Source organism: Urocitellus parryii, chromosome X (assembly GCF_045843805.1).
Source record: "Urocitellus parryii isolate mUroPar1 chromosome X, mUroPar1.hap1, whole genome shotgun sequence".
NCBI classification, from domain to species: domain Eukaryota; kingdom Metazoa; phylum Chordata; class Mammalia; order Rodentia; family Sciuridae; genus Urocitellus; species Urocitellus parryii.
The window spans coordinates 98498332-98508422 of NC_135547.1; the positions used below are offsets into that span (position 1 = coordinate 98498332).

General features: G+C 44.1%; 1 pseudogene; it reads left to right on the forward strand.

Moving 5' to 3' along the window:
- The first annotated feature begins 7784 nt into the window (after window positions 1–7784).
- LOC144250704 (ras GTPase-activating protein-binding protein 1 pseudogene) lies at window positions 7785–8960 on the forward strand (annotated as a pseudogene).
- The last annotated feature ends 1131 nt before the right edge of the window (window positions 8961–10091 follow it).

The following is a 10091-nucleotide window of genomic DNA, read 5'->3' on the forward strand; positions in this document are numbered from 1 at the left end:
GATGGCCTGGCCGTCGGACCGTCAACGGCCGAACTGGCAGCCCTCAATGACTTGGAGCGTTGAGCCCAGAACATGCAGTGCCCCCAACGTGACGTCCTCCAGCGGCCTCGTGCCTTCCCCCATTGCCGTAAAGCGCCTCTGGCCGCACGTGCTGCAATCGCGTGGGGGCGTGGCTTGCCTTCGCGCCTGCGCCTGTCTAAAGTGCGTCCGGGCGTCCGGCGCGCAGAACCCCTGTCGTGTGCCTGTCGGGGTGGGCGCGCGTGCCTTCGCCCCAGGAAACAGTGGACCGAGTGTGCCTGTGTCTTTGTCCCCGTGGAAGAGGTGGAGGCGGCTTTGCTTCGCCCTCCCCGCTGTGCTGCGGCCATATTCGGGGCTCCACGTGCAACCCAGGGAGGCGACGGCCCAGCTTCTGCATCTGTGCAGAGGAAACGTTGCCTGTTTTGTCCTTGCTGCTCATGGCGTGCACCGTCACCAGCGTGCTGGCACACAGTGTGCAGGCTGTCTGCGACCCTACGCCACCATGGTGACGGCTACATGGCGCGGGCCACCGCAACCTTAAATCCCCCAGGTACCAGCTTTGGCCAGGAGGCTGTCGGTGCAAAATTCCCCAACTAGGTATAGAATTTCAGTCCTGGCACAACTGCCCGAGTGTGGTACTTGGAGGCATAGAGACTTTCTTTCTTTCTTTCTTTTTTTTTTTTTTTTTTGGTACCAGAGATTGAACCCAGGGGCATTTAACCACAGAGTCCCATCCACAGCAATTTTTTATATTTTATTTAGAGACCGGGTCTCACTGAGTTGCTTAGGGCCTCGCTGAGTTATTGAGGCTAGCTTTGAACTCAGGATCCTCCTACTTTGGCCTCCCAAGCTGCTGAGATTACAGGCATGCGCCACCACGCCCGGCTCATAGCGACATTCCACCAGTAAATATTTTAGCATGTGCCTCTGAAGAACAAGGAGTTTCGCCTACTTAACCACAACACAATAATCCACTCAGATAATTAACATTTAGTACTGCACTATTATCTAATATGCAGTGCATATTTAAATCTTATAGTGTTACGGGTTTTTTCCCCCTTGTCGGAGGGGGAAGATTCAAGATCTAATCAAAGTTCACATTTCCTTAACTCTTTCAGTTAATCCATCATTTTAGAAGAGCTCCCCAGCTTGTTTTGCCTTTTGCAACATTGACATTTTTGAAGAGTCCAAGTCAGTGGTTTTTAAGGATGTCCCTAGGCTTTTATTTCTCTCTCTCTCTCTCTCTCTCTCTCTCTCTCTCTCTCTCTCTCTCATATTCATATATATATATATATATAGCTTCTCCCCGTTCTTCCTCGCTTCACTTTTGCTTGGCTATTTTCTGTGCATTCCTCCTGCTTATGGTGGGGGACTATGCAGTGTGCTCCCTCCCTCCCTCCCTCCCTCCTTCCTTCTTTCCTTCTTCCTTTCTTTCTCTTTTTCTTCTTCCTGTTGTCAAAAGCTCAGTCCTTGTCCCTGATGCCAGTCCAATAACGAGGTTTTGAGAAAAAGGAAAAAGGAGGTTTATTGTTTGCTAGCAAAGGAGAAACACAGGGGGCTTCCGTCCCAGAGGCTGCGATTCTGCCCAACAGCAGGAACTGGGGGCTTTTAAAAAAGGTGATTCAGTTTTTTTGTTTGCTTGTTTTTTGTGTGGTGCTGGGGATGAACTCAGGACCTTATGCATGGGAGACAAGCGCTCTACCAACTGAGCTAAACAGACAATTCAAAGGATGCATGTTCTACGTGTTCTCTGTTGAGTTGTAATTCACTTATTAATTTGGGAGATAGTCCTTTCTGAGATCATCTGGTACCATCCCTAAAGTCTAGATTATTTCCTTCCTATGGTGGGGACAGATAACTCTTGTCTAAAATGGGTAAGAAAGGTAATCCTGTTTCCCCTGACATTACAGAGGGAGAGAGATTAGGGAGAGGCAGAGAGAGAGGAAAAGAAAGAAAAGTGTTCGTTTTAAAAATAAGTTGCAGAGCAGAGCAGCAAGGGCTGCACTCACAGCATAAAGCGGACACTGTTACATTCCTTTCTTTCTTTCTTTCTTTCTTTCTTTCTTTCTTTCTTTCTTTCTTTCTTTCTTTCTTTCTTTCTTTCTTTCTTTCTTTCTTTTTTTAAAATTTTGCACTGGGGATTGAATCCAGGGGTGCCTGACCACTGAGTTATAACCCCAGCCCTCTTCGTTTTTCGTTTATGTATTTATGTATGTGTGTATGTATGTATGAATTTATTTATTGGTATTGGGGACTGAACCCAGGGGCACTCAACCACTGAGCACATCCCCAGCCCTTTTTACATTTTATTTAAGGACACGGTCCCACCAAGTTGCTGAGGCTGACCTTGAACTCCTGCCTCAGCCTCCCTAACTGTTGGGATTATAGGCATGCGCCACCACACCTGGCTTTTTATTTATTTTGAGACAGGGTGTCCCTAAATTGCTGATGCTGGCATAGAACTTGTGATCCTCCTGTCTGAGCCTGGGATTACAAGACATTCGGCTCTCCTTCCTTCTTCAAACAGTGGTGGCACGTCATGATATGTGACAGGGTTGGAGAATTGGAACGGTTTTCTCCTGCACGGCTATCAAATCTGCAGTAGGACACATCCATCCATCCCACAGTGGAGGCTCTCTAAAGGATCTTCAAGGAAAAGACGGAACAGAAGGAGTCTCAGAGGCTCTTCCCATGGGTTCACACCTCTCTTTCTTCCACTCTTCTCGGAAATGAAAACCCAAAGTTTAAATAAGTTAATAACAAACAATAAAACAAATTTGAGGGAAAAAAAAAAAAAGAATGTCCCAAGGCCAGGTATGGTGGCGCATGCCTGTAATCCCAGAGGCTCAGGAGGCTGAGGTAGGAGGATCACGAGTTCAAGGCTAGTCTCAGCAACTTAGCAAGACCCTAAGCAACTCAGTGAGACCCTGTCTCTGATGGCAAATTTGATACGTGGTTGAGGTGTCTGGCAGGGTTCTCCAAGGTAGAGGTCATTTATCCTCTCAGTACTCAACAAATAATGCAAAGGGGGGCGGCTGCTTTGGGAGTGTACAGATATTATATTCTCCAAATCTTTGTATCTAATAGTTTTAATATCTGTTGATGAAAATTCTTTAATGACAAAATTAGAGATCATTTTCTCAGTGTTTTCTTTTTTCCCATAAAAATAGCAACTGTTGAAAAGTAATTGAATATGCATTGAAATATTAATACTTTAGTGATTACAAACAAGTCTTTTGTATCTTTGAAAATTAGTATTCATTTGGTGTTCATTTACATTCCAAATATTTACAAATGCAGCTTAAAATATATAATATAAAGTGATCCAATTTTTAGATAACCCTTTTAAAATGTTAGGCTTCCAGATATGGATGACTGGCATTCTGGTCTAAATCAGTTCAGTGTAAGTTTAAATTAATAAATTAGCAAGCCTAAGTCTGGTGTCGTGGCATACACCAGTACCAGCAATTCAGGAGGCTGAGGCAAGAGGATCACAAGTTTGAGGCCACCCCAAGCAACTTAGTGAGAGCTGTCTCAAATAAAAAGGGCTGGGGATGTGGCTTGGTGGTTAACCACCGTTGGGTTCAATCCCCAATACTAAAAAATAAAGTGTGTATTGAATGACTTTTTTATTTTAATTTTTTATTTCTTTGATACTAAGGATTAAACCCAGGGTACTTTATCACTGAGCTACATCCCCAATCTTTTTTTATCTTGAGACAGGAGTTGCTAAGTTGCCAAGGCTGGCTTGTGATCCTCTTGCCTCAGCCTCTAGTGTTGCTTGGTTTACAGGCATGCACCATTGTGCTCTGCTTTGAATGACATTTTAGGCCAGTACTGTCAGATGATTCAATATTCTAAAAAAAGTCTAAGCTATTATTCTTTGTACAAGAAGCTTCTGGTACTTGTAGATCATATCACCTAGTTGTCACTTGATTTTGATTACCTATGGTTAGGTAACAAATCCCCCCAAAACTTACTGGATGAGAACTACAACAATCCTTTATTTGGCAATAAATTTGCGATTTGGGCAGGACTTAATGGGGACAGCTCATCTACTCCATGCATCCCTTGCAGCATGGTTCATCTTGGGGCTTGGAGGATCCACTTTCAAAATAGCTCACTCAGCTGGTGTGGTGGTGCACACCTGTAATCCCAGCAGCTCAGGAGGCTGAGGCAGGAGGATTGAGAGTTCAGAGCCAGCCTCAGCAACTTAGTGAGCCCCTAAGCAACTTAGCAAGACCCTATCTCTAAATACAATACAAAAAAATGGCTGGGGATATGGCTCAGTTATTAAGTACCCCTGGGTTCAATCCTCAGTACCAAATAAAGAAAAAAGAAAAAAAAGGGGGGGGGGGCTCATTCATGGCTGGCCGAGTGATGCTGGTTGTTGGCTGGGAGCTCAGCTGGGGCTGTTCCAGGGTGAGGAGGCCTATTTTCCACATGGGCTACTCCACAGGCTGCTTGGACTTCCTCACAGCATGGTGGCTGACCTTTAAGAGCAAACATAAAAGAATCAAGTATAGCTGGGGATACAGCTCAGTAGCAAAGTGAGGCCATGCACAAGACCCTGGGCTCAATTCCCACTACCGCCAAAAAAAAAAAAAAAAAAAAAAAAAAAAAAAAAAAAAAAAAAGAATGAAGAAAAAAGAAAAAAGAATGAAGTGGAAGCTGTGTGGTAGGCAGAATTCTAAGAGGACCCTAGCAATCCTCACCCTTGTATAATCTCCCCTTGAGTGTGAATTTCCTAGGAATATCATTAACTATTACTCCCATGACTATATGACACAGGGATTTTGTAGATGTAGCTGAGGTCTCACCTGGGTTGACCTTAACACAGGGAGATTGTCCCAGGGGACCTACCTACTCACATGAGCTCTTTCAATCACGGTTGTTTGAGTCACCTTTTTTGCTGCTGTGACTAAAAGACCCCACAAGAACAATTTTAGAGGAGGAAAAGTTTATTTGAGGACTCACAGTTTTAGAGTCTCAGTCCATAGACAGCCAGCTCCATTCCTCAGGTCTCCAAGTGAGGTAGGGGGAAGCAGCTCATATGATGATCAGGAAGCAGAGAGAGACCCCACTCTCCAGATACAAATATACACCCAAAGCCACGCCCCAATGCCCCCTCCTCCAACCACACCCCCCTGCCTCCAGTCATCACTCATCCCATCAGGGGATTAACTCACTTATTGAATTAAGGCCCTCCTAACCCAGTCAGTTCTCCTCTAAAGCTTGTTTTGAACATGAGCTTTGGGAGGACATAATATCAAAACCATACAAGGGTCTACAGATCAGAGACAGGAAGTCAGAGAGTCTAAGCACGGAGGCTTGGATGTGAGAGATCTTCTGCAGCTGGCTCTGAAAGTGGGGTAGCCACATGACCTGGAAGGCAGGTGGCCCCCAGCTGAAGACCAGCAGGGAAGCAGAGAGCTCAGTCTTAGGAGCATAACGAACAGAATTCTTCTAACAGAGTGAATGAACTTGGAAGCAGAATTTCTCTTGGCCCTCCAAGAACTCAGTCTAGCCAGTGCCTTCCTTTCAGCCTTTTGAGACCCTGAGCAGAGAATCCAGCTATGCTGTGTCCAGAATTCTGGCCACAGAACCATGAGCTGATAACTGAGTGTTTTTTTTTTTTTAAGCCACTAAATTTGTAGTCATTGGTTTGCAGCAATAGAAAACTAATATAAGCCGTATGGGTTTTTATGGACCTAGCCTGAGAAATCATGCAATATCACTTTCTCTGTAGTCACAGAGGCACCCAAATTCAACAGGAGGGGACAGAGACTCACCTCTCAAAGGCAGGAGTATCAAAGTCACAGTCAAAGAAGAGTGTATGAGATGTGAAATACTGTGGTGGTGGCCACTTCTGGAAAAATACAGTGTACCACATTACTTGAAATTACCTAATGCTAGACCTGGAGTTGAAAGGATCTCACGGGTTATCTGTAAAAGGAGAATGACAGTGGCACCTGCCTCGGATTGTTGTGATGTTTCAATGTGTTAATACACAGTGACACTCGGAGTAGGCTGGGCAGGTACTAAGTGCTCAGTGAATTTTACCAGTTGTTATTTTTTTAAAAATTTAACCATTTATTTTTCATTTATTTATTTTTAATGTGGTGCTGAGGGTTGAACCCAGTGCCAGTGCTCCTCCATGCTAGTCAGTCACTCGGCTGTTGAGCTACAACCCCAGCCCTTGACCTGTTGTTGTTGTTGTTGTTATTGGTACCAGGGATTGAACTCAGGGGCACTTAACCACTGAGCCACATCCCAGCCCTATTTAGTATTTTATTTAGAGACAGGGTCTCACTGAGTTGCTTAGCGCCTTGCTTTTGCTGAGGCTGGCCTTGAATTTGTAATCCTCCTGCTTCAGCCTCCTGAGCCACTGGGATTACAGACATGCACCACTTGATGTGTTATTATTATTATCATCCATTCTAGCCTCTCATTTTACAAAGAAGGCCTGAGGCCTTAAGAGGTCATGTCGTTTGCCATGGCAACACAATGAATATATGGGAAAATAGGATTAAGGTTTCCTATTTCTTATATCTTCTGCACAGATCACTGTCAGTTCTGATGAGTTTTTGTCACTCTAACTATGTCATAAGTTCCTTTAGGCCAGGGAAAGAATGGTAGTACACACCTGTAATCCCAGCTACTCGAGAGGCTAAGGCAAGAGAAACAGCAAGTTCAAGGGCAGCCTGGGCAATTTAACAAGACCCTATCTCAAAACAAAAGGACTAGGGACGTATCTCAGTAGTAGAGTGCCCCTGGTTCAATCCCCAGTACTGCCTACACACACACACACACACACACACACACACACACACTCACAAGTTTGTGTACCTATCCTCTACTCCAGTTGAAGTCACTGTGTTGTGTTAGCTTAAGGGTCAGCTAAGAGGATTGTGAATGTAGCTTAGTGGTAGGGTATGTACTTGGCCTGTGTGAGGCCTTGAGTTTAATCCTTGGTATTTCCCTGTCCCCCACCAAAAAAGAAAAAGAAAAAGAAAGAGAAATATTTCTTCTCCCCGCAAGCCTTTCTAATATGTTGGCTAGACGTGGCCCTTGTTGACCGTAACAGGGTCTGCCTATTCTGAAGGGCATCTTGGAGCTAGAGAAATGGAAGCACGAAGGAGCTTGCTTTACTGGTAGATGTTGGCTCTGTTGCCACCATAGCCATGGCTATGCATCCATGGGGCCAGCCAACCAGGGATTGAAGATGGTTGGAGAAAAAACTTCATCCATACAGAACATGGACAGACTTTTTCTTGTGATTATTCCCTAAACAATACCGTAGAACAACTATGTACATACCATTTACATTGTATTAGGCCTTTTTTATTGGTTTGTTTTAGTTATGTAACCGTAGAATCCATTTTGACATTGTTTCAGTCAGCTTTTTCGCTGCTGTGACTAAAACCAGACCAGCACAATTTCAGGTGAGGAATAGTTTATTTGGGGGCTCACAGTCTCAGAGGTCTCAGTCCATAGACAGCTGGCTCCATTCCTCAGGGCTCGAGAAAGGCTGAACATCATGGCAGAAGAGGGTGGTGGAGGGCAAGGTAACGGTTATGGAGAAGCCTAGTCCCCTGCTGCTCGGGCGGGAATTTGTGAGACAGTATTACACACTGCTGAACCAGGCCCCAGACATGCTACATAGATTTTATGGAAAGGACTCTTCCTATGTGCATGGGGGATTGGATTCAAATGGAAAGCCAGCAGATGCACTCTATGGACAGAAAGAAATTTAGAGGAAACTGATGTCACCAAACTACACCAATTGCCACACTAAGATTCGACATGTGGATGCTCATGCTACTCTAAATGATGGTGTGGTGGTCCAGGTGATGGGACTCTTATCAAACAACAACCAGGCTTGGCGGAGATTCATGCAAACATTTGTCCTTGCCCCGGAGGGCTCTGTTGCAAATAAATTCTGTGTTCATAATGATATCTTCAGATACCAAGATGAGGTCTTTGGTGGCTTTGTCACTGAGCCTCAGGAGGAATCTGAGGAAGAAGTAGGGGAGCCTGAAGAAAGACAGCAGACACCTGAGGTGGTACCTGATGATTCTGGAACTTTCTATGATCAGGCTGTCAGCAGTGACTTGGAAAAACATTTAGAGGAGCCTGTTGCTGAACCAGAGCCTGATCCTGAACCAAAACCAGAGCCAGAACCCGTATCTGAAATCCAAGAGGAAAAGTCTGAGCTCCTGAGGATGCTCAGAAGAGTTCTTCTCCAGCACCTCCAGATATAGCTCAGACACTACAGGGAAACTTGAGGACATTTTCTTGGGCATCTGTGACCAGTAAGAACCTTCCTCCCAGTGGAGCTGCTCCTGTTACTGGAATACCACCTCCTGTTGTTAAAGTACCAGCTTCACAGCCCCGGGGCCAAGTCTAAGCCTGAATCTCAGATTCCACCACAGAGGCCTCAGAGGGATCAATGAGTCCGAGAGCAATGAATAAACATTCCTCCTCAGAGGGGACCCAGACAAATCCGTGAGGCCAGTGACCAAGGTGATACTGAGCCCCGAAGAATTGTGAGACATCCTGATACTCACCAACTCTTCATTGGCAACCTGCCTCATGAAGTGGACAAATCAGAACTTAAAAGATTTCTTTCAAAACTATGGGAATGTGGTGGAGCTGCGCAGAAACAGTGGCGGAAAATTACCCAATGTTGGTTCTGTTGTGTTTGATGATGCTGCGCCTGTTCAGAAGGTCCTTAGCAACAGGCCAATCGTGTTCAGAGGTGAAGTCGACTGAATGTGGAAAGCTGCTTGGGACGGGGACCTGGAGGCCCTGGAGGTAGCCTGGGCGGTGGAATGAGAGGCCCTCCCCGTGGAGGCAGGGCACAGAAACCAGGATCTGGAGTGGGAAGGGGGATTGCTCCACGCAGTGAATGGCTCCTCACTGATCTTCATGAAGCATAAAAACCCCAGCTTCTGCAGAAGGATGAATTTCTTCAACCAGCCTTTGTTATCTTGGAGTATGATGACCCTAGTCTTATAAACCGCTTAAGTTTGTGCAGTTTTACTTCTTTTTGTGTTAATGGTGTGTGCTCCCTCCCTTTCCCCTTCTCCTGGCCTTTTAGTCCTTCACTTCCAGTCTTGTGGAACGCTATTTTAGGAGTAACGAATTTTTAAAGAAGAAAAAACGAAAAGACTTGTTAAGGTCTGAAACAAGTCAGGATGGCGCCTGGCATTTTGCAGAGGGAGTGGTTTGTGAAGTAAGGCCAGCGAGCCATTAAGTGTGGAGATTCCTTATTGGTTGACTGCTGTATCTAGTTTATGTTAATTAGATCAGCTGTGTGGAATGTATATATACCCCTCCTGTCCTACAATAAACGGCTCCCACTCCTGCTGTATCAATGTACACAAGTTGCTCGTCATTGTTATTTTGCTGCAGCCGGACTGCGGCAAAGACTGAATTTTCTTGTTTGCTTTGAATATATAGACTGGATTTTTTTAAAAAACAGCTATTTCCCCAAAGGAATGTGTCTTGCTTATTACTGACATTTGGTATGTTTCATTCATTGGAATATTTCTTACTTATTTTCTACATGTTTTAAAGCCTTCGAGGAATGAGGATTTGATAAGCATTTTGGAGGCAGGAAAAATCCAAATTGTTTATTTTTTGAGACTTACAATTAACTTCTGATGTGGAAAAATTGCCATTGGAAAATTTGACATTTGATTCTTCCTGATGTGGTTAAAAACTGAATGAAAGGTGTTAATAGAACTTTTTTCTTTTGATATGTGATCCCAAAATAATTCTAAAACCTACTGTTTTTACCATTGAAATTTAAATTGTGAGATAGGTTTTAAGTGTCTAGAATGCAATTAATAGGCTTTTCTTGAACTGTTAGATTCTTTTGATGTAGAGTTTTTTCATATTTCATTTGTATTTGTTTAAAAAAAAAAAAGAAAAAAAATCCCCCTAACCAAATAACAACCAGAGCAAAAACTGTTGTGCCTTCTATTTATCTTTGGTTTCAATCTTGGCAGTTGTTTAAAGAAAAAATAATAAAAAGAATTAGAAAAAAAAACAAAAACACAATATAC